A 25,100-nucleotide genomic window follows, 5' to 3' on the forward strand; every position below is an offset into this window, starting at 1 on the left:
ATTGAGTCGTTGAAGAAAAATTTGGGAGCGTTTTGAGGCCTGTGGGGAGAAAGAGAATATCCCCAGATAAAAGCTAGAAAAAAGCCATCTTTGAAACTGCTTTGTGGTGTGTAGATTCACCTCAGAGAGTTAAACCTTTCTTTTGGTCAAGCAGTGTGGTCCCACTCTTTTTTTAGAATATGTGAAAAGATTTTTGGGAGCCAATTGACACCAAGAAGGAAAAAGCAAATATTCCCAGATAAAAACTAAAAAGAAGTTATCTGTGAAACTGCTTTGTGATGTGTGGATTCGTCTTACAGAAGTAAACCTTTCTTATTATTCAGAAAGTTTGAAACACTCTTTTTGGAAAATCTATGAAGGGACATTTGGGAACCCATTGAGGCCTATGGGGAAAAACCAAATATCCCCACATGAAAACTAGAAAAAATCTATATGTGAAACTACTTTGTGACATGTGGGTTTGTCTAACAGAGTTAAAACACTCTTGTGATGTAGTTGGTTGGAAATACTCTAATTATTGAGTCTGCAAAGAAACATTTTGGAATCCTTTGAAGTCTGTGGGGAAAAAGAGAATATCCCCAGATAAAAGCTAGAAAAAAAGCTGTCTGTGAAACTGCTTTGTGTTGTGTGGATTCATCTCAGAATGTTAAACCTTTATTTTGGTCAAAGAGGTTGGACACAGTTTTTTTGTAGAATCAGCAAAGGGACATTTGGGAGTGCATTGAGGCCTGTGGGTAAAAACAGAATATCCAGAGATAAAAACTAGAAAGCAACTATCTGTGAAACTGCTTTATATTGGGTGGATTGAACTCTCAGAGTTAAACCTTTCTTTTGATCCAGCAGGGTGGAAACTGTGTTTTGGTAAAATCTGCAAAAAGACAGTTGGGAGCCAATTGACACCAACAAGGAAAAACAAACTATCCCCAGATGAAAACTGGAAAGAAGCCATCTGTGAAACTACTTTGTGATGTGTGGATTCATCTCAAAGAGTTAAACTTTTCTTTTGATTCAACAGATTGAAAGCACTCTCTTTGCAGAATCACTGAAGGGACATTTTAGAGCTCATTGGGGCCAATGGAAAAAAAGAGAATATCCCCAGATAAAACTAGAGAGCAGATATCTGTGGAACTGCTTTGTCTTGTGTGGATTCATCTCACAGATTTCAACCTTTCTTTTGATCTAGCAGGTTGGAATCTTTTTAAAGAATCTGCAAAGGGACAATTGGTGGCCATTGTGACCTATGAGTAAATACTGAATATCCCCAGATAAAAACTAGAAGGAAGCAATCTGTGAAACAGCCTCATGATGTGTAGATTCAACTCACAGGTTAAACCTTTCCTTTAATTCAGCAGGTTCGAAACACTCTACTTAGTGAATCTGTGAAATGACATATGGGAACCCATTGAGTCCGATGGCAAAAAACAGTATATCCTCAGATAAAAACTAGAAAAAAGTTATCTGTGAAACTGATTTGTGATGTGTGGATTCATCTCAGAAGGTTAAACCTTTCTCTTGCTTCAGCAGGTTGGGAACACTTTTTTTTAATGTACAATGTGCAAAGTGACATTTGTGGGATCATTGACTTCTATTGGGAAAAATGGAATACCTATACCAAAAAACTAAAAAGAAACTATCTCTGAAACAGCCTTGTGATGTGTGCTTTCACCTTACAGAGTTAAACCTTTGTTTTGATTCAGAAGTTGGAAACACTCTTTGGTGAATCTGCAAAAAGACTTTTGGGAGCCCATTGAGTCCTATGGGGAAAAACAGGATATACCCTGATAAAAATTAAAAGAAGCTATATGTGAAACTGCCTTGTAATGTGTGCATTCATCTCATAGAATTCAACCTTTCTCTTGAATCAACAGGTTGTTAACATTTTTTGTGAGAATCTACAAAGGGACATTTATTGAGATCTCATGGGGAAACTGAATATCCCTAGATAAAAACAAGAAAGAAGCTACCTGTGAAACTACTTTGTCATGGGTGGATTCATCTCACAAAGTTAAACCTTTCTATTGATTCAGCAGGTAGGAAACACTCTTTTTGGAGAATCTGTGATGGGATATTTTCAAGCCCATTGATGCATATGGTGAATTTGAGACTATCGCCATATAAAAACTAGAAAGAAGCTATCTGTGAAACTGCTTCTTGATGCGTGGATTCATCTCACAGAGTCGAACCTTTGTCTTCATTCAGTAAGCTGGAAACACTCTTACTGTAGAATCTGTGAAGGGACATTTGGGAGACCATTGAGACCTATGGGGAAAAACAGAATATCTTCAGATAAAAACTAGAAACACTGTGTGAAACTGCTTTATAATGTGTGTATTCATCTCAAAGAATTAAACATTTCTTTTGGTTCAGCAGGTTGTAAACACTTGTTTTTTGGAGAGTCTGTGAAGAAACATTTTGCAGCTTATTGAGGTCTGTGGGGGAAAACTGAATATCCCCAGATAAAAAGTAGAAAGAACCTATCTGTGAAACTGCTTTGTGACGTGTAGATACACCTCACAGAGTCAAACCTTTCTCTTGATTCAGCAGGTTGGAAACACTGTTTTTTATAGAATCTGTAAAATGACATTTGTGAGATCATTGAGTTCTATGGGTGGAAAATGGAATGTCTCCACAGACAAACTAGAAAGAACCTATCTGTAACAGCCTTGTGATGTGTGCAATCATCTTACAGAGTTAAACCTTTGCTTTGATTCAAAAGGTTGGAAACACTATATTTGGAGAATCTATGAAAAGACTTTTTGGAGTCCACTGAGGACTACATAGAAAAACCAAATATCCCATGATAAAAAGTAAAAAGAAGCTATCTGTGAAACTGTTTTGTGATGTGTGAATTCGTCTCACAGACGTAAAACTTTCTTTTGATTCAACAGGTTGGAAACACTGTTTTTGTAACATCTGCAAAGGGAAATTTGAAGCCCATAGATTTCTATGGGGAAAAACTGAATATCTCCAGATAAAAACTAGAAAGAACCTATCTGTGAAACTGTATCACGATGTATGGATTCTTCTCTCAGATTTTAAATTTTCTTTTTATTCAGCAAGTTGGAAACACACTTTTTATAGATTCTGAAAGATATTTGGCAGCCTTTTGAAGTCTAAGGGGAAAAATGGAATATCCCCACATGAAAACTAGAATGAAGCTATATGTGAAACTTCCTTATGATATGTGGGCTGAGCTCACAGAGTTAAATCTTTCTTTTGATTCATCAGGATAGAAACACTCTGATTTGTTGATTCATCTCACTGAGTTAAACTTTTCCTTTAATTTAGCAGTTTGGAAACACTCTTTTTGGAGAATCTGAGAAGGGACAATTTAAAGCCCAATGAGGCCTATTGAAAAAAAAACAAATATCACCAAAGGAAAACCCTAAGGAACTATCTGTGAAACTGCTTTGTGATGTGTATTTTCATCTTATAGAGTTAAACTTTTCTTTTGTTCAGCAGCTTGGAAACACCTTTTTTAAAGAAAATCTGCAAAGGAACATTTGGGAGCCCATTGAGGCCTATGTGGAAAAACTGAATATCCAGAGATTAAAAACTAGAAAAAAATCTGTCTGTGAAATTGCTTTGTGATGGGTAGATTTACCTCACAGAGTTATAAATTTCTTTTTATTCAACTCTTTATTAACACTCTTCTTGGAGAATCTGCAAAAATACATTTGGTAGCCCATTGAGGTCTAGGTAGAAAAGTCGAATATCCCTATATGAAAACTAGAAAGAAGCTTTCTGTGAAATTGCTTTGTGAGGGGTTTACTCATTTCACACAGTAAAACCTCTGTTTTGTTTCAGCTGGTTGGAAACACTCTTTTCGTCTAATCTGCAGAGACATTTTGGAGCTTGTAGAGACCTAGGTGAAAAACTAAATAACCCCAGATAAATACTGGAAAGAAGCTATCTTTGAAACTGCTTTGAGATGTGTGGATTCATCTCACAGAATTAAAACTGTCTTTTGATTCAGTAGATTGGAGGCACTCTTTCTAGAGGATTTGCAAAGGGACATGTGAACACCCATTGAGGCCTATGAAGAAAACCGAATATAGGAAGATACAAACTAGAAAGAAGCTATCTGTGAAACTGCTTTATAGCGTGTGGATTCATCTCACAAATTCTTAGCTTCTTTTGATTTAGCATGTTGGAAACATTCTTTTCGGAGAATCTGCAAATGGACATTTTTTTGCCCAATGACACTTGTGGGGAAAAATTGAATGTCCCAGGTAAAAACTGGAAAGAAGCTACCTGTGAAACTACTTTGGGATGTGTGGATTCATCTCACAGAATAAAAACTTTCTTTTAATTCAGCAGTTTGGAAACAATCTTTATCTTTTTGGAGAATCTGTTAAGAGACATTTATTTGCCCACTGATGCCTATGAGGAAAGCTGAATATCCTCAGGTAGAAGCTAGAAAGGAGCTATCTGTGAAACTAATTTGTGATGTGTGGATTTATCTTACACAGTTAATCCTTCCTTTTGATTCAGCCAGTTGGAAATACTCTTTTGGGAGAATCTTTCAAGGGACATTTCGGAGTCCTTTGTGGCCTATGAGTAATATTTCAGATAAAAACTTGAAAAAGCTATCTGCAAAACTGTTTTGTGATGTGTGGAACCATCTCACAGAGTTAAAACTTTCTTTTGATTCAGCCAGTTGGAAACACTATTTTTGGAGAATCTGTGAAGGTACATATGGAAACCCATTGAAGCCTATGGGGAAAATCAGAACGTCCCCAGATAAAAACTTTAAAGAAGCTATCTGTGAAAGTGCTCTGTGATTTCTGGATTCATCCCACGGAGTTAAACTTTTCTTTTGATTCAGCAAGTTGGAAACACTCAATTTGTAGAATCTGTGATGAGACATTTTGGAGCCTATAGAGGCCTAGAAGAAAAGCCAAACATCCCCAGATAAAAACTGTAAAGAAACTATCTGTGAAAGTGCTTTGTGATGTGTGGTTTCAACTCACACAGATAAATTGTTCTTTTGGTTTAGCAGGTTGGAAACACTCTGTTTGGAGAATATGTGGTGAAACATTTGGGAATGAATTAAGGCTTGTGGGGAAAATCCAAATGTCCACAGATAAAAACTAGAATGAAGTTATCTGTGAAGCTGCTTTGTGATGTGTGGATTCATCTCACATAGTTAAATCTTTCTTTCAATTCAGCAGGTTAGATACACACTTTTTGTAGAATCTGCAAAGCAAATGTCAGAGCCCATTGAGGTCTATGGAGAAAAACCAAATATCCCCAGATAAACACTACAGTGAAGCTGTCTATGAAACAGCTTTGCAATGTGTGGATTCATCTCTCAAAGCTAAACCTTTCTTTTGATTCAGCAGATTAGAAACACTCTTATTCTTACATCTGTGAAATGACATTTTGGAGACCATTGAGGCTTACAGGGAAAAATAGAATATCCCCAGAATAAAGAAGGTATTTGTGGACTGGCTTGGTGATGTTCAGATTCATTTCACGGAGTTAAACCTTTCTTTTGTTTCAGTAGGTTTGGAATACTCTTTTTGGAGGGTCTGTGAAGGGACATTTGGGAACCCATTGAGGCCTATGGGGAAAAACAGCATATCCCCAGATAAAAACTAGAAAGAAGCTATCTGTGAAAGCGCTTTGTGATGTATGGATTCATCTCATAGAGTTAAACCTTTCTTTTGATTCAGCAGGTTGAAAATGCTCTTTTGCAGAATCTGTGAAGGGACATTTGGCCATCCATTGATTTCTATGGGGAAAAACCAAATATCCCTGATGAAAATTACAAAGAAGTTATTTGAGGAACTGCTTCATGATGTGTGGATTCATCTCCTAGTGTTAAACCTTCCTTTTTTGTTTAAACTGGTTGTAAACACTCTTTTTGGAGAATCTGCGAAGGGACATTTGGGAGCTATTGAGGTTTATGACTAAAAACTGAATATCTCCAGATAAAAACTAGAATGAAGCTACCTGTGAAACAGTTTCATTATGTGTGGATTCACCTCACAGAGTTAAACCTTTCCTTTGATTCAGCAGTTTGGAAACACTCTTTTTGGAGAATCTGTGGAGGGATGTTTGGGATCCCATTGAGGTCTACAGAGAAAAACAGAATATTCCCAAATAAAAATTAAAAAGAAGCTATCTGTGAAACTGCTTTGTGATGTGTAGATTCATTTCACACAGTTAAAACTCTTTTCATTCAGCAGGTTGAAAACACTGTTTTTGGACAATCTGCAAAGGGACATTTGAGAGCCCACTGAAGTCTTTGGGAAAAAACTGAACATCCCCAGATAAAAGCTAGAAAGAAGCTATCTGTCAATCTTCTTGGTGGTGTGTGGATTCGTATCCCACATCTAAATATCTGTTTTGATTCAGCAGGTTGGAAACACACTTTTCATAGAATCTGAGATGGGAAATATAGGAGCCCATTGAGGCATATGGGGAAAAACCGAATATCCCCAGATAAAATTAGAATGAAGATACCTGTGAAACAGTTTTGTTATGTGTGGATCCACCTCATGGAGCTAAACCTTTCTTTTGATTCAGCAGGTTGTAAACACTCTTTTTGGATAATCTGTGGAAGGATTTTTGGGAGCCCATTGAGGACTCTGGAGAAAAGAGAATATCCTCAGATAAAAACTAGAAAGAAGCTATCTGTGAGACTGATTTCTGATGTGTAGATATAGCTCACAGAGTTAAAACTCTTTATTGGTTCAGCAGTTTGGAAACACTCTTTTTTTGAGAATCTGCAAAGGGATATAAAGGAGCCCACTGCAACCTAAGGGGAAAAATAATATTCCCAAATGAAAGATATAAAGAACTATCTGTGAGACTGCTTTGTTATGTGTGCATTCAGATCACTGAGTTAAACATTTCTTTTGATTCAGCAGATTGGAAACATTATTTTTGGAGTAGCTGGGAAAGGGACATTTGGGAGGCTATTGAGGGCTATGCGGAAAAAGCGAGTATCACAATGTAAAAACTAGAAAGAAGCTATCTGTGAAACTGCTTTCCCATGTGTGGACTCACCTAACAGAGTTAAGTCATTTTTTGATTCAGCAAGTTGGAAACACTTTTTTAGGAGAATCAGCAAAGTGAATTTTGGGAGCCTTTTGAGGCCTATGGGGAAAAACTGAATATCTTCACATACAAATATAGAAGAAGCTATATGTGAAACTACTTGGTGATGTGTGGGTTCATCTCACAGAGTTAAACTTTTCTTTTCATTCAGCAGGTTGACATCACTCTTTTTGGAGTATTTGCAATGGGACATTTGAGAGTCCATTGAGGCCTGTGGGGAAAAACCAAATATCTGTAGATAAAAACTAGAAAGAAACTATCTGTTAAACTGCTGTGAGGTGTGTGGATTCATCTCAAAGAGTTAAACATTTATTTTATTTCTGCAGGTTAAAAACACTCTTTTTGTGAAAACAACAAAGGGACTTTTGGGAAACTGCTGAGGCCTATGAAGAACAAAAGAATATCACAGGTTAAAAACTAGAAAGAAGCTATCCTTGAAAATGCTTTGTGTTGTGTGGATTCATTGCAGAGAGATAAACCTCTCTTTTGATCCAGAAGGTTGAAAACACTCTATTTGGAGAATCTGCAAGGAGACATTTGAGAGCCTATTTGGGAAATTTTAATATCCCTAGATAAAAAGAAAAAAAAAAAAAAGAATATCACAGGTTAAAAACTAGAAAGAAATTATCTGTGAAACTGTTTTGTGATGTGTGAATTTATCTCACAGAGTTCAACCTTTCTTTTGATCCAGCAGGTTGAAAGCACTCTTTTTGCAGAATCCCTGAAGAGACATTTTGGAGCCCATTGGGGCCAATGGAAAAAAAGAGAATATCCTCAGATAAAACTAGACAGATGTTCTCCATGAAACTGATTTTGATGTGTGGATTCAACTCACAGAGTTAAACTTTTTTATTGATTCAGCTGGCTCAAACACTCTTTCTGGAGAATCTCCAAAGGGACATTTGGGAGCTCCTTGAGGCCTATGGGGAAGAACTACCTATCCCCAGATAAAAACTACAAAGAAGCAATCTATGGAACTACTTTGTGATGTGTGGATTCATCTCACAGAATTAAACCTTTCTTTTAATTCAGCAGGTTAGAAACAATCTCCTTGGATAATCTGCATAGAAAAATTTGGGAGCTCATTGAGGCCTATGGGAAAAAACAGAATATCCCAAGATAAAAACTAAAAAGGATCTATCCATGAGACTGCCTTGTGATGTGTGGATTCATCACACAGAGTTAAACCTTTCTTTTTATTCAGGAGGTTGGAAAAACTTTTTGGAAAATCTGTCAAGGGACATGTGAAAGCCCATTTAGGCCTATAAGGAAAACCTGAATATACCCAGGTAAAAACTAGAAAGAAGCTATCTGTGTAACTGCTTTGTGATGTGTCGATTTATCTCAAACAGTTGAACTTTTCCTAAGATTCAATTGGTTTGGTACACTGTTTTTGTTGAATCTGTGAAGCGACATTTTGGAGCCCTTTGAGGAATGTGGGTAAAAACAGAATGCACCCAGATGAAAACTACAAAGAAGGTGTATATGAAACTGTTTTGGGATGTGTGATTCATCTCACAGAGTTAAAAATTTGTTTTAATCCATGAGGTTGGAAACACTCTTTTTGTAAAATCTATGAAGGGATATTTTGGTCCCCTTTGAGGCCTACAATTAAAAATCAAATATTTCCAGATAAAAACTAGAAAGAAGTTATCTGTGAAACTGCTTTGTGATGTGTGGATATATTTCACAGAGTTAAACCTTTCTTTTCATTTTGCTCATTGGAAACACTCTCTTTGGAAAATCTGAAAAAGGACATTTGGGAGTCCGTTGAGGCCTGTGGGGAAAAACCGAATACCCCCAGTTAAAAACTAGAAAGACACTATCCATGAAACTGCTTTTTGTTGAGTGGATTCATCTCACAGTAGTAAAGCTTTCCTTTAATTCAGAAGGTTATGAACACTTTTATTTTTTATTTTTTGGAAAATCTGTGAAGGGTCATTTGGGAACCCATTGATACCTATGGGAAAAAATTGAATATCCCTAGATTTAAAAAGAGGGAGAAGTTATCCGTGAAACTGCTTTGTGATGTGTGGATTCATCTCACAGAGTTAAACCTTTCTTTTGATTCAGCAAGTTGGAAACACTCTTTTTGCAGAATCTGCATAGGGACATTTCAATGCCCATTGAGGTCTATTGTTAAAAACCTAATATTCCATTATAAAAACTAGAAAGAATCTATCCATGAAACTGCTTTGTGATGTTTGGATTCATCTCACGGAGTTAAATCTGCCTTTTGATTCAGCAGACTGGAAACACTTTTTGTAAATTCTGCGAAGAGACATTTGGGAGCCTATTGAGGTGTACACAGAAAAACTGAATATCTCTAGATAAAAACTAGAAAGGATCTGTCTTTGAAAGTGCTTTGTGATGTGTTGATTCATCACACAGAGTTAAACCTTTCTTTTGATTCAGCAGGTTGGAAACATATTTTGGAATATCTGCAAAGGTATGTTTGGGAGCCCATGAGGCCTATGGGGGAATATTTAATATTCCCAGATAAAAATTATAAAGAAATTATCTGTGAAATCACTTTGTGATGTGTGGATTCATTTCACAGACTTAAGCCTTTCTTTTGATTTAGTAGATTGGAAACAGTCTTTTTGTAAGATCTCCGAAAGGAAATTTAGGAGCCCTAAGAGGCCTATGGGAGAAATTGAATATCCCCAGATAAAAACTAGAAAGAAGCTATTTGTGAAACTACTTTGTGATTCATGGATTCATCTCACAGAATTAAACCTTCCTTTTGACTCAGCAGGTTGAAACACTCTTTATGGAGATTCTGCAAAGGGACACATGAGCACCCATTGAGGCCTATGGGAAAACACCAAATATCCCCAGATAAAAACTAGAAAAAAAGATCTTTGGAACTGCCTTGTGATGTGTGGATTCATCTCACAGAGTTAAACCTTTGTTTGGATGCAGCAGATTGGAAACACTCTTGTAGATTCTGTGAAGGGACATTTGGATACCCATTAAGGCCTATGGATAAAAGCAGAATATCCCCAGATAAAACTAGAATGAAGCTATCTGTGAAACTGCTTTTTGATGTGTGGATTCAACTCACAGAGTTAAACCTTTCTGTTGATTCAGGTGGTTGGAATCAACCACCTGATTCCAATCTCTTTTTAGAGAATTTGTGAAAAAACATTTTTGAGGTGCTTCAGGTCCGTGGGGAAAAGCTGAATATCCCCAGATAAAAAAACATTGAAGAAGCACAATGTTAAACTTCTGTTTTGATTCAGCAGGTTGGAAACCCTATTTTTGACAAATCTGTAAAGGGACACATGACCACCCATTGAGGCCTATGGGGAAAAATTGAATATTCCCAGATAAAAACAACAACAACAAAATGCAACCTGTGAAACTGCTTTGTGATATGTGGATTCACCCCACAGAGTTAACTTTCTTCTGATTCAGCAGGTTGGAAGCACTCCTTTTGGAGAATGTGTGAGGAGACATTTCAATGCCCTTTCAGGCCTAAAGAAAAAATAAATGATTTCCCCAGATTAAAAACTAAAAAGATACCTGTGAAACAGCTTTGTAATGTGTGGATTCATCTCACAGAGTTAAACCATTCTTTTGATTCAGCAGGGTGGAAAAACTTATTTTGGAAAATCTGTGAAGGGATATTTGCATACTAAAAGTAACCTGTGGGGAAACACTGAATATTTCCAGATATAAACTTTAAAAAAACTGTCTGGACAACTGCTTTTTAATGTGTGGATTCTTCTCACAGTGTTAAAACTTTCTTTTGAATCAGTAGGTTGAAAGCACTCTTTTTGCAGAATCTGTGAAGGGAAGTTTGGGAGCCCATTGAGGTCTATGGGGAAAACAGATTATCCCTAGAGGAAAAATAGAAAGAAGGTATCTGTGAATCTGCTCTGTGATATGTTGATTCATCTCACAGAGTTAAACCTTTGTTTTAATGTAGCATTTTGGAAATGCTTTTTGGAGAATCTATGAAGAGACATTTGAAAGCCCATTGAGGTGCAGGGGAAAAACCGATATACCCAAATTAAAACTAGAAAAAAGTTATCTGTGAAACTGTTTTTGTGATGTGTGAATTCATCTCACAGATGTAAAACTTTCTTTTGATTCAGCAGATTGGAAACACTGTTTTTGTAACATCTGCAAAGGGAAATTTGAAGCGCGTAGATGTCTATGGGGAAAAACTGAATATCTCCAGATAAAAACTAGAAAGAACCTATCTGTGAAACTGTTTCATGATGTATGGATTCTTCTCCCAGAGGTTAAATTTTCTTTTTATTAGCAGGTTGGAAACACACTTTTTATAGATTCTGAAAGGGAACATTTGGCAGCCCTTTGAAGTCTAAGGGGAAAAATGAATATCCCCACATGAAAACTAGAATGAAGCTACATGTGAAACTTCTTTATGATATGCAGATTGAGCTCACAATTCTTGATTCATCAGGATGGAAACACTCTGATTTGTTGATTCATCTCACTGAATTAAACTTTTCCTTTAATTTAGCAGGTTGAAATCTTCTTTTTGGAGAATCTGAGAAGGGACAATTTAAAGCCCATTGAGGTCTATTGAATAAAACCAAATATCACCAAAGAAAAACCCTAAGGAACTATCTGTGAAACTGCTTTGTGATGTGTATATTCATCTTATAGAAGTAAACCTTTCTTTTGTTCAGCAGCTTGGAAACAACTTTTTTAAGAAAACCTGTGAAGGGACATTTGGGAGCCCATTGTGGCCAAAGGGGAAAAACCGAATACCCCCAGATAGTAACTAGAAAGAAGTTATATATGAAACTTCCACATAATGTGTGGATTGAGCTCAGAGTTAAATCTTTCTTTTTATTCATCAGAATGGAAACACTCTTTTAATGGAATCTGCAAAGGAACACTGAAAGCCTATTGAAGCCTGTGGGGGAAAAACAAAATATCCTCAGCTAAAAACTCCAAGGAAGCTATCTGTGAAACTGCTTTGTGATGTGTGGATTCATCTCACTGAGGTAAATTATTCTATTGATTCAGCAGGTTGGAAACACTCTTTTGCAGTATCTGTGAAGGGATATTTGAGAACCCAATGAGGCCTAGAAGTAAATACTGAATATCCCCAGATAAAAATTAGAAAGAAGTGATCTTCGGAACTGCTTTGGGTTGTGTGAATTCATCTGACAGGGTTAAACCTATCTTTTCATCCAGCAGGTTGGAAAGACTCTTTTGGAGAATCTGCAAAAGGTTATTTTGGAGCCCATGGAGGCCTAAACGGAAAACCTGAATGTCCCCCGATAAAAACTAGAAAGAAGGTATCTGTGAAACAACTTTGTGATGCATGGATTCATCTCACAGAGTTAACCCATTCTTTTGATTCAGCAGGCTAGAAACACTTATTTTGGAGAATCTGCAAAGGTTCCTTTGGGAGCCATTGAGGTCTATGGGAAAAAGCAAAATGTCCCCATATGAAAGCTAGAAAGAAACTATCTGTGAAACTGCTTTGTGAGGTATGGATTCAAATCACAGAGTAAAACATTTCTTTCAGTCCAGCAGTTCAGAAATACTCTTTTTGGAGAATCTGCGAGGAGACATCTGGGAGTCATATGAGGCCTATGTGTAAAAATTGAATATCACTAGATGAAAACTAGAAAGAAGCTTAATGTGAAACTGATGTGATGTGTGAATTCATCTCATAGAGTTAAACCTTTATTTTATTTAGCATGTTGGAAACACTCTTTTTACACATTCTGTGAAGGGACATTTGGGAGCCCACTGAGTCCTAAGGAAAAAAATAAATGAATATCCCCACATAAAAACTAGAAAGAAACTATCTGTGAAACTGTTTTGCAATATGTGGATTCATCTCACAGTGTTAAAGCTTTGTTTTGATTCAGCAGGTTGGAAACATTCTTTATGGAGAATCTGTGAGGGGACATTGGGAGCCCATTGAGGCCTATGGGGAAAAATTGAGTATCACCAGATAAAAACTAGGAAGAAGCTATCTGTGAAGCTGTTTTGTGATATGTGGATTAATTTCACGGAGCTGAACCTTTCTTTTGATTCAGCGTGTTGGAAGCACATCTTTTCAGAGAACCTGGGAAGGGATATTTGGGAGCCTATAGAAGTCTGTAGGGAAAAAACAAAATGTCCCCATATGAAAACTAGAATGAAGCTGTCTGTGAAGCTGCTTTGTGATGTATGGATTCACTTCACAGAGTTAAACCTTTCAATCCAGCAGTTTGGAAACACTCTTTTTGTAGAATCTGTGAAGTGACATTTGGGAGCTCATTGAGGTCTATAAGTAAAACAGAATATCCTCTGATAAAAACTAGAAAGAAGGTATTTGTGAAGCTACTTAGTGATAAGTGGATTCATCTCACAAAGTTAAACCTTTCTTTTGATGAAAAAGTTTGGAAACACTCTTTTTGGACAATCTGCGAGAAGACATTTGGGAGTCCTAATATGCCTATTGGGAAAAACCAAATATCACCAGATAAAAACAAGAAGGAAGATATCTGTGCAACTTTTTTTTTTTTGATGTGTGGCTTCATCCCACAGAGTTAAACCTTTCTTTCCATTCAGCAGGGTGGAAACGATCCTTTTACAGAATCTCTGAAGGGACATTTGGGAGCCCATTGAGGCCTCTGGTGAAAAACTGAATATCCCCAGATAAAAGCTGGAAAGAAACTATATGTGAAACTGCTTGTGATGTGTGGGCTCATCTCACAGAGACAAAACTTTTTCTTGATTCAGCAGGTTAGAAACATTCTTTATGGAGAATCTGCAAGGGGACATTTAGGAGCCCATTGAGGCCTATGGGGAAAAAACTGAGTATTCCCAGATAAAAACTACAGAGAAGCTATCTGTGAAACTACTTTGTGATGTGTGAATGCACCTCACAGAGCTAAACCTTTCTTTGGATGCAGCATATTGGAAATACATCTTTTTGGAAAATCCATGAAGGGACATTTGGGAGCCTATTGAGACCTATAGGGAAATACCAAATATCTCCAGATAGAAACTAGAAAGAAGCTATCTGTGAAACTGCTTTGTGGTGTGCGGAATAATCTCACAGAGTTTACACATTCTCTTGATTCAGCAGGTTGGAAACACTCTTTTTGGAGAATCTGTGAAGGGACATTTTGGGGTTCCTTGAGGGCTATCAGAAAAAAGCAAATATCCCCAGAGATAAACTTGAAAGATGGTATCTGTGAAATTGCTTTGTGATATGTGGATTCATCTCTCAGAGGTAAATCTTTCTTTTGATTTCAGAGGTTGGAAACTCTCCATTTGGAGATTCTGCAAAGAGACATTTAGGAGCCCAATGAGTCCTAAGGGGAAAAGCTGAATATCCACAGATAACAACTACAGAGAAGTTATCTGTGAAACTGCTATGTGAAGTGTGGATTCATCTCACAGAGTTAAACCTTTCCTTTGATTCAGCACTTGGAAACACTCTTTGTATAGATTCTGTGCAGGGACATTTTGGAGCCAACTGAGCCTTAAGGAAATAAAACAAATATCCCCAGACAAAAACTAGAAAGAAGCTATCTGTGAAACTGATTTGTGATGTGTGGATTCATCCCAGAGTGCTAAAGCTTTGATTTGATTCAACCACTTGGAAACATTCTTTATGGAGAATCTGTGAGGGGACATTTGGGAGATCATTGAGGTTTATGGGGAAAAAATGAGTATCCCCAGATAAAACCAAGAAAGCAGCTATGTGGGAAGCTGCTTTGTGATGTATGGGTTCATCTCACAGAGTAAAATTTTTTTTTTTTTGATTCAGCAGGTTGGAAACACTCTTCTTGAAGAATCTGTGAAGGGACGTTTGGGAGCTCTTTGAGACCTTGGGGAATATTTCAATAGCCACAGATAAAAATTAGAAAGAAGTTATCTGTGAAACTGCTTTTTGGTGTGTGGATTCATCTCACAGACTTAAACCTTTCTTTTGATTCAGCAGTTTGGAAATGCTTTTTTTGGAGAATTTTTGAAGGGATATTTGTGAGTTCATTGAGGTCTATGGAAAAAAACAGAACATTCCCACATAAAAACTGGAAAGAAACTACCTGAAAAACTGCTTGGTGCTGTGTCAATTTCTCTCAAAGAGTTTACCTTTCCTTTGATGCAGCAGTTTTGAAACACTGTTTTTGGAGAATCTGTGAAACAACACATGGGAGTCTAACAAGGCCTTTTGTAAAAACAAAATATCCCCAGTTAAAAACTAGAAAGAAACTAGTTGTGAAACTACTTTATGATATGTGGATTCATCTCACCCAGTTAAACCTTCCTTTGATTCAGCAAGATGAAAATACTATTTGTAGAATATCTGTGTAGGGACTTTTGGCTACCCATTGATGCCTATGGTAAAAATCCAAATATCCACAGAAAATAATTAGAAAGAAGCTATCTGTAAAACTTTCTCATGATGTGTGGATTCATCTCATATAATTAAACCTTTGTTTTCATTCAGCAGGTTGGAAATACTCTTTTTGAAGAATCTGTGAAAGGACATTTGGGAGACTACTGAGGCATGTGGGGAGAAATAGAGTATCTCCAGATAAAAACTCAAAAGAAGCTACCTGTGAAACTACTATATGGTATGTGAATTCATCTCACAGAGTTAAACTGTTCTTTTGATTCAGCATGTTGGAATCACTCTTTTTGCAGAATCTGCAAAGGGACATTTGGGAGCCCCTTGAGGTCTATTGGAAAACAAACAAACAAACAAACAAAAGAATATATCCTGACACAAACTAAAAATAATCTATTAGTAAATCTGCTTTGTGATGTGTGGCATCATGTCACAGAGTTAAACCTTTCTTTGGATTCAGCTGTTTGGAAACACTTGTTTTGGAGAATCTGCATAAGGATATTTGGGAGCCCATTGAAGCCTATGTGGAAAAACTGAATACACCCAGATAAAAATTAGAAGAAGCTATCCGTGAAAGTGCTTTGTGGTGTGTCAATTGATCTCACAGATTTAAACCTTTCTTTTGATTCAGCAGTTTTCAAACACTCTAATTGGAGAATCTGCAAAAAGACATTGGGAAGCCCATTGAGGCCTATGGGGACAAACCAAATATCCTGAGATAAAAACTAGAAATAATCTCTCTGTGAAATTGTTCTGTCATATGTGGGTTCATCTCCCATAGTTAAACGTTTGCTTTGATTCAACATGTTGGACTCACTCTTTTTGGAGAATCTGCAAAGGGACATTGGGAAGCCTATTGAGGCCTACAGGGAAAACCCACATATCCCCAGATAAAACCTAGAAAAAACTATCTGTGACACTGCCTTGTGATGTGTGAATTCATCTTACAGAGTTAAATCTTTCTTTTGATTCAGCAGGTTGGAAATGCTCTAATTTGAGAATTTTCTAAATGACATTTGGGAGCCCTTTGCAGCCTATGGGGAAAATCCGAATATCCTCAGATAAAAACTAGAAAGAAGTTGTCTGTGAAAGTGCTTTGTGATGTGTGGCTTCATCTCACGGAGTTAAACTTTTTTTGTTTTTTTGATTCACCAGGTTGGAAACACTCTTTTCCTAGAACCTTTGAAGGGACATTTCAGAGCCCATTGAGGGCTATGAAGAAAAACAAAACATTCCCAGATAAAAGCTAGAAAGAAACTATCTATGAAACTGCTTTGTGATGTTTGTATTCAGGTCACAGAGGTAAATCTTTATTATTATTCAGCAGGTTGGAAACACCCTTTTTGGACAATCTGCAAAGGGAAATTTGACAGCCCATTGAGGCCTATGGGGAGAAACCGAATATCCCTAGATAAAAACTGGAAAGAAGCTGTCAGTGAAACTGCTTTGTGATGTGTCGATTCATCTCACAGAGTGAAACGTTTGTTTTGATTCAGCAGGTTGGGAACACTCTTTTTGTAGACTCTGTGAAGGGACATTTTGGTGCCCATTGAGGCCTATAAGTAAAAACCAAATATCCCCAGATGAAAACTAGAAAAAAAGCTATCTGTGAGAAGACTTTGTGTTGTGTGGATCCGTCTCAAAGAGTTAAACCATTCTTGTGATCTAGTAGGTTGAAAATACTCTTTTTGGAGAATCTGCAAAGAGATATTTGCGAGCCCATTGGGGCCTATGGAAAATAAGCAAATATCCTCAAATAAAACTAGAAAGAAGCTCTCTGTGAAACTGTTTCATAACATGTGAATTCATCTCACAAAGTGAAACCTTTCTTTTGATTCAAAAGGTTGGAAACACTCTTTTTTGAGAATCTGAAAAAGAACATTTAGGAACACATTGAAGCTTTTGGGGAAAAAACAAATATCCCCAGATAAAAAACAGACAAAAGCCATTTCTAAAAGTGCTTTGTGATGTTTGGATTCATCTCACAGAGTTAAAGCATTCTTTTGATTCAGCGTGTTGGAAATACTCTTTTTGGAGTTTCTGTGAAAGGACGTTTGGGAGCTCATTGAAAACTAAGGGGAAAAATCAAATATTTCCAGATAAAAACTAGAAAAAAGCTATCTGTGAAACTGCTTTGTCATGTTTCCAGTCATCTCACAGACTTAATCCTTTTTTCTGATTCAGCAAGTTGGAAGTACTATAATTGGAGATTCAGCAAAGGGACATTTGGGAGCCCATTCAGACTTATGGAGAAAAACCAAATATCCTCAGATAAAAAATAACAAATGCTATCTGTGAAACTGCTGTGTGATGCGTGGATTCATCTCAGAAAGTTAAAATTTTCTTGTTATTCAGCAGGTTGGAAACACTGTTTTTGGAAAATCTGAGAAGGGACATTTGCAAGCCCTTTGAGACCTACAGGGAAAAACCGAATATCCCCAGATAAAAACTAGAAAGAAGTTACCTGTGAAACTGCCTTGTGATGTATGAGTTTATTTCACAGAGTTAAACCTTTCTTTTGATTCCACAGTTGGAAACACTCTTTTTGTAATACATGGGATGGGACATTTGAGAGCCCCTTGAGGCTTATGGGGAAACACCAAATATCTCCAGATAAATACTAGAAAGAAGCTGTGTGTGAAACGGCTTTGTGATGTCTGGATTTCTCTCACAGAATTAAACCTTTCTTTTGATTCAGCAGGTTGGAAACCCTCTTCTTGGAAAATATGCAATGGTATATTTGGGAGCCCGTTGAGCCCTATAGGGAAACAGAATATTCCCAGATAAAAACTGTAAGGATGCTGTCTCTGAAACTGCTTTGTGCTGTGTGGATTTGTCTCACAGAGTTAAACCTTTCTTTTGATTCAGTAAGTTGGAAACACTCTTTTGGGGAATCTGTGAAGGAACAAATTGTAACCCCATTGAGGCCTCTGGGGAAAAACCAAATAACCCCAGATAAAAACTAGAAAGAAGCTATGTGTGACACAGCTTTGTGCTGTGTGTATTAATTGCACAGTGTTAAAACTTTCTTTTGATTCAGCTGGTCAGAAACACTTTTTTTTTTTTTTTTTTTTTTTTTTTGGAGAATCTGTAAAGAGACATTTGGGAGCCCATTGTGGAATATGGGAAAAACAGAATATTCCCAGATAAAACTTTGAAAGAAGGATGGAAACACTCTCTTATTCAGCAGGATGGAAACACTCTTTGTAGAATCTGTGAAGGCACATTTGGGAGCCTTTGAGGCCTATCAGGAAACAAAGGATATCCCTAGATAAAAACCTCAAATAAGCTACCTGTGAAACTTCTTTGAGATGCATGGATTCAGGTTACAGAGTTAAACCTTTCTTATGATTCTGCAGGTTGGAAAAACTCTTTTTGGAGAACCTGTGAAGAGACATTTGGAGCTTTTTTGAAGCCTATGAAAAGAAATCAAATATCCCCTGATAAAAACTACAAGGAATCTTTCTATTAAACTGCTTTGTGATGTGTGGATTCACCTCACAGATATAAATTTTTCTTTTGATTCAACATGTTGGAAGCACTCTTTTTGTAGAATCTGCAAAGGGACATTTGGAATCCCATTGAGGCCTATGAAATTAAAATCAAATATCTCAAGATAAAAAAGAACAAGAAAAGCTGGCTGAAACTGCTTTGTGATATGTGGATTCAATTCACAGATTTAAAATTTTATTTTGATTCAGCAAATTGGAAGCACTCTTTTTGGAAAATCTGCAAATGGATATTTGGGAGTTCATTGTAGCCTATGGGGGAAAACTGAATATCCGAGATAAAAATTAAAAATAGGTTACCTGTGAAACTGTATTGTGATGTGTGGATGCATCTCACAGAGTTAAAGTTTTGTTCTTGTTCAGAGGGTTGCAAACATTCTTTTTGTAGAATCTGCAAAGGGACATTTGGGAGTTCCTTGAGGCCTACAGGGAAAAATCGAATATCACCAGATAAAAACCACAAAGAAACTATCAGTGACTCTGCTTTGTGATAGGTGGATTCATCTCACAACATTAAATGTTTCTTTTGATTCAGCAGATGAAAACACTCTTTTTGAGAATCTGCAAAGACACATTTAGGAGCCCATTGAGTCCTATGAAGAAAAATGGAATATCACTAGATAGGAAAAAGAAAGAAACTATCTGAAACTGCTTTGTCATGTCTGTATTCATCTCACAGAGTTAAACTTTTCTTATGATTCTGCAGGATGGAAACACTCTTTTTGGAAAATATGTGATGGTGCATTTGAAAGCCCATTTAGGCCTGTGAAGAAAAACAGAATATCTCCAGGTAAAATCTAGAAAGAAGATATCTGTGAAACTGCTTTGTGATGGGTGGATTCATCTCATAGAATTAAATCTTTCTTTTGATTCAGCAGGTTGTAAACACTCTTTCTGGAAAATACGTGATGGGACATTTGGGAGACCTTTGAGGCCTATGGGGAAAACAGAATACCCCAATAAAAACTAGAAAGGAACTATGTGTGAAACTGCTTTGTGATGTGTAGATTTATCTCACAGAGTTAAAACTTTCTATTGATTCAACAGGTAGGAAACACTTCTGGTTAATCTGTGAAGGCACAAATGGTAACCCAAGAAGGCCTATTGGGAAAAACAAAATTTACCAAGATAAAAACTAAAAAGAAGCTATTTGTGAAATGGCTTTGTGATGGGTGGATTAATCTCACAGTGTTAAACAATTCTTTTGATTCAGCAGGTTGGAAACAGTTTTTTTGGAGAATCTGCAAAGGGACATTTGGGAACTCATTGAGGCCCCTGGTTAAAAAGGAAACATCCCTAGATAAAAACTAGAAAGAAGTCATCTGTGAAACTGCTTTGTGATGTGTGGATTCATCTCACAGAGTTACACTTTTCTTCTTATTCAGCACTTTGGAAACCCTCTTTTTGTAGAATCTGTGAAGGTACTTTTTGGAAACCATGGAGGCCTATAAAGAAACACAGAATATCCCCAGATAAAAACCAGAAAGAAGCTCTCTGTGAATCCTCCTTGTGAAATGTGGATTCAGCTCACAGAGTTAAATCTTTGTTTTGATACATTAGGTTGGAAACACTCTAATTGGAGAATCTGCACACTATTTGTGATCCCATTGAGTCCTACGGTGAAAAGGGAGTATCTCCAGATAAAAACTTAAAAGAAGTTATCTATGAAATGGCTTTGAGATGTGTGGTTTTGGCTCACAGTGTTAAAACTGCCTTTTGTTTAAGCAGGATGGAAACACTCTTTTTGGAGAATCTGTGAAGGGATATTTGGGGGCCCATTGAGGCTTAGGGAAAAAACAGAACATCCCCAGATAAAAACTAGAAAGAAGCTATTGTGAAAATGCATTGTGATGTGTGGATTTATCTTAGAGAGTTAAATGTTTCTTCTTATTCAGCAGGCTGGAACCACTCTTTTTGTACACTCTGCAAAGGGACAATTTGGAGCCCTTTGAGGCCTATGGCTCAAAACAAAATGTTACCAGATAAAAACAAAAAAGAAGTTATCTGTGAAAATGCTTTGTGATGTGGAGATTCATCTCACAAAGTAGAACGTTTCTTTTGGTTCAGCATGTTGGAAACACTCGTTTTGGAGAATCTGCAATGGGACAATTGGGAGACCATTTAGAGCTATGGGGGAAAAACTGGATATCCCCAAATAAAAAGTAGAATGCAGCTATTTGTGAAACTGCTTTGTGATGTTTGTGATGTGTAGATTCTTCTCACAGAGAAAAATTGTCTTTTAATTCTGCAGTTTGGAAACTCTTTTTCTGTAGATTCTGTGAAGTGAAATTTGGGAGCCAATTGAGGCTAATGGGGAAAACCAAATATCCCCAGAAAAAACTAGGAATAATCTATCTATGAAACTGCTTTGTGATTTCTGAAATAATCTCACAGAGTTAAACCTTTCTTTTAATTCAGCACGTTGGATGCACTCTTTTTGGAGAACATGAGAAGGGAAATTTAAGATCCCCTTGAGGCCTAAGGGGAAAAACAGAATATCAACAGACAGAATATCCAAAGAAACTATCTGTGAAACTGCTTTCTCACAGAGTTAAACCTTTCCTTAGATTTGGCAGTTTGGAAACACATTTTTTTTTGAGAATCTGCAAAGGGACATTTGGAAACCCATTAGGGCCTATGGGGAAAAACAGAATATTCCCAGATGAAAACTAGAAAGAAGCTTTCTGTGAAAATTCTTTTTGATGTGTGGTTTCATCTCACAAAGTTAAGCCTTCTTTTGATTCAGCAGGTGGAAACACTCCTTTTTAAGAATTTGGAAAAGACATTTGGGAGTTCATTGAGGCTACTGAAGAAAAAACAAATATTCCCAGATAAAAACTAGAAAAAAGCTATCTGTGAAACTGCTTTGTGATGTGTGAACTCATTTCAGAGAGTTAAACTTTTCTTTTGATTCAGAAGGTTGGAAACACTGTTATTGTAGAATCTGCAAAGGGACATTTCGGTGCCCATTGAGTCCTATGGGAAAATATAGAATATCCCCAGATAAAAATTAGATAGAAGCTATCCGTGAAACTGCTTTGTGATGTGTGGATTCACTTCACAATGTTAAACATTTCTTTTGGTTCAGCAGAATGGAACCACTCTTTTTGGAGAATCTGTGAAGGAACATTTGGGAGCCCATTGAGGCCAATGGGGAAAAACAGAATATTTCTAATTAAAAATTAGATAGAAGCTATCTATGAAACTGCTTTGTGATGTGTGGATTCTTCTCACAGAGAAAAACCTTTCTTTTGATTCAACAGTTTGGAAACACTCTTTGTTTAGCATCTGTGAAAAGAAATTTGGGACCCAAATGAAGTTTAATAGGAAAAACTGAATATTCCCAGATAAAAACTAGAATGAAGCCATCTGTGAAAATTCTTTGTGATGTATGGATTCATCTCACAGAGTTAAACCTTTATTTTGACTCAGCATGTTGGAAACACTCTTTTTGCAGAATCTGTGAAGGGAAATCTGAATGCCCATTGAGGCCTATGGGGAAAAATTGAACATCCATAGATAAAACTGGAGAGAAGCTATCTGTGAAAGTGCTTGTCATGTGTGGATTCATGTTACAGCAGTAAATATTTCTTTAAATTCAGCAGGTTGGAAACTGCATTGTGATGTGTGGATTTGTTTCACAGATTTAAAACATTCTTTTGATTCAGCTTGTTGGAAACACTATTTGGAGAATCTGCAAAGGGACATTTGGGAGCTTTTTGTAGCCTATGAGAAACAAATGAATATCCACAGATAAAAACTAAAAACAAGCTATCTGTGAAACTACTTTGTGATGTGTGGATTCATATGAAAAACAAAACTTTCTTTTGATTTGGCAGGTTGGAAAGAGTCTTTTTGAAGAATCTGTGAAGGGACATTTGGGAGTCCATTGAGACCTATGGGGAAAAACCCAATATCCTCAAATAAAAACTAGAGAGAGGGTATCTATGAAACTGCTTTGTGATGTGTGCATTCATCTCACACACAAAAAAACATTTCTGTCGATTCAGTTTAGATAGACTCTTTCTGTGTAATCTAAGAAGGCTAAATTGGGAGTCAATTGAGGCCTGAGGGAAAAAACTGAATGTTCTCAGGTAAAAACAAGAATGAAGATATCTGTTAAACTACTTTGTGATGTGTGAATTAATCTCACAAAGTTAAAGTTTTCTTTTGATTTAGCAGGGCAGAAACACTCTTTTTGGAGAATCTGTGAAGGGCCTTTTGGGAAAGCATTGGGGCCTATGGGGAATATTAGAATATCCCAAGATAAAAACCAGAAATAAGCTATCTGTGAAACTGTTTTTTGATGTATGCATTCGTCTCACAGAGTTAATCATTTATATTGCTTCAGCAGGCTGGAAAAACTCTATTCGTAGAATCTTCAAAGAGGAGCTTGAGAGCTAATCAAGGCTTTTGAGGAAAAGGCGAATATACCCAGACAAAAACTAGAAAGAAGCTATCAGTGAAACTCCCTTGTGATGTGGAAATTCATTTAATAAAACTAAATCTTTCCTTTGATTTAGCAGTTTGGTAACACTTTTTTTTGTAGCATCTGCGAAGGGACATTGGGAGCCCATTGAGACCTATGGGGAAAACAAAATATCCCCACATAAAAAGTAGAAAGAAGCTGTGAAACTGCTTTGTAGTGTGAGCATTCATCTCATAAAATTAAATATTTATTATGATTCAGCAGGTTGAAATCACTCTTTTTGTAGAATCTATGAAGGGACATTTGGGAGACTATTGAGACCTATGGATAAAAACCATTTCCCAAGATAAAAACTACAACAAAATTTAATTGTGAAACTACTTTGTGAAGTATGGATTAATCTCACAGAGTTAAACCTTTCTTTTGATTCAGCTGGTTGGAAAGACACTTTTGGTAGAATCTGCAAAGGGACATTTGGGAGCCGATTGAGGCCTCTGGGGAGAATCCAAATATCCCCAGATAAAAACTAGAAGGAAGCCATCTCTGACACTGCTTTGTGATGTGTGGATCAATCTCACACAGTTAAACCTTTCTTTTGATGCAGCAAATGGGAAACACTCTTTCTGGAGTATCTGAGAAGGGACATTTGGAAGTCCACGGAGGCCTAACAAGAAAAACTGAAAATCACCAGATAAAAATGAGAATGAAGTTATCTGTGAAACTTCTCTGTGATGTGTGGATTCAATTCACAGAGTTAAAACTTTAAAACTTTCTTTTGATTCAGCAGACTGGAAACACCTTTTTTGTAGAAACTTCAATGGGGCACTTGAGAGCCCATCAAGGCTTTTGAGGAAAAAGTGAATATACTCAGAAAACACTAGAAATAACTATCTGTGAAACTCCTTTGTGATGTGGGGATTCATCTCATAAAGCTAAATATTTTCCTTGATTCAGCAGGTTGAAAACACTCTTTTTGAAGAATCTGTGAAGGGAGATTTGGGAGCCCAGAGAGGCTTAGGGGAAAAGCTGAATATCCCTGGATAAAAACCAAACAGAAGCTATCTGTGAAAATGCTTTGTAATGTGTGGATTCATCACAGAGAGTTTAATTTGTTCTTTGATTCAGCAGGTTGGAAACACTATATTGCAGAAAGTGCAAAAGGACATTTTGTCACTCAAAGAGGCCTATGGGGAAAAACAAAATATCCCCAGATAAAAACTAGGAAAAAACTTTCTTTCAAACTGCTTTCTGATGTTTGGATACATCTCACAAAGGTAAATATTTCTTTTGATTCAACAGGTTAGAAAAAGTCTTTTTGAAGAATCTGCAAATGGACATTTAAGAGCCCATTGAGGCCTACGTGGAAAAATGAAATACTCCCAGATACAAGCTAGAAAGAAGCTCACTGTGTAACTGCTTTGTGATGTGTGCATTCATCTCACAGAGTTAAAATTTTCTGATTCACCAGGTTGGAAACACTCTTTTCATAGAATCTGCAGAGACAATTAAGAGCCCATTGGAGCCTGAAGAAAAAAACAGAATATCACCAGATAAAAACTGGAAATGAGCTATATGCAAGACAGCTTTGTGATGTGTGCATTCATCTCAGAGACTTGAAACTTTCTTTTGATTCAGTACGTTGGAAACACTCATTTTGGAGAATTTACAAAGAAACACTTGGGAACTTATTAAGGCCTATGGAAAAATGACTGTCTAGGGATAAAAACTAGAAATAACCAATCAGTGAAAC

Source organism: Macaca mulatta, chromosome 20 (genome assembly GCF_049350105.2).
Source record: "Macaca mulatta isolate MMU2019108-1 chromosome 20, T2T-MMU8v2.0, whole genome shotgun sequence".
In the NCBI taxonomy this organism is placed as follows: Eukaryota; Metazoa; Chordata; class Mammalia; order Primates; family Cercopithecidae; genus Macaca; species Macaca mulatta.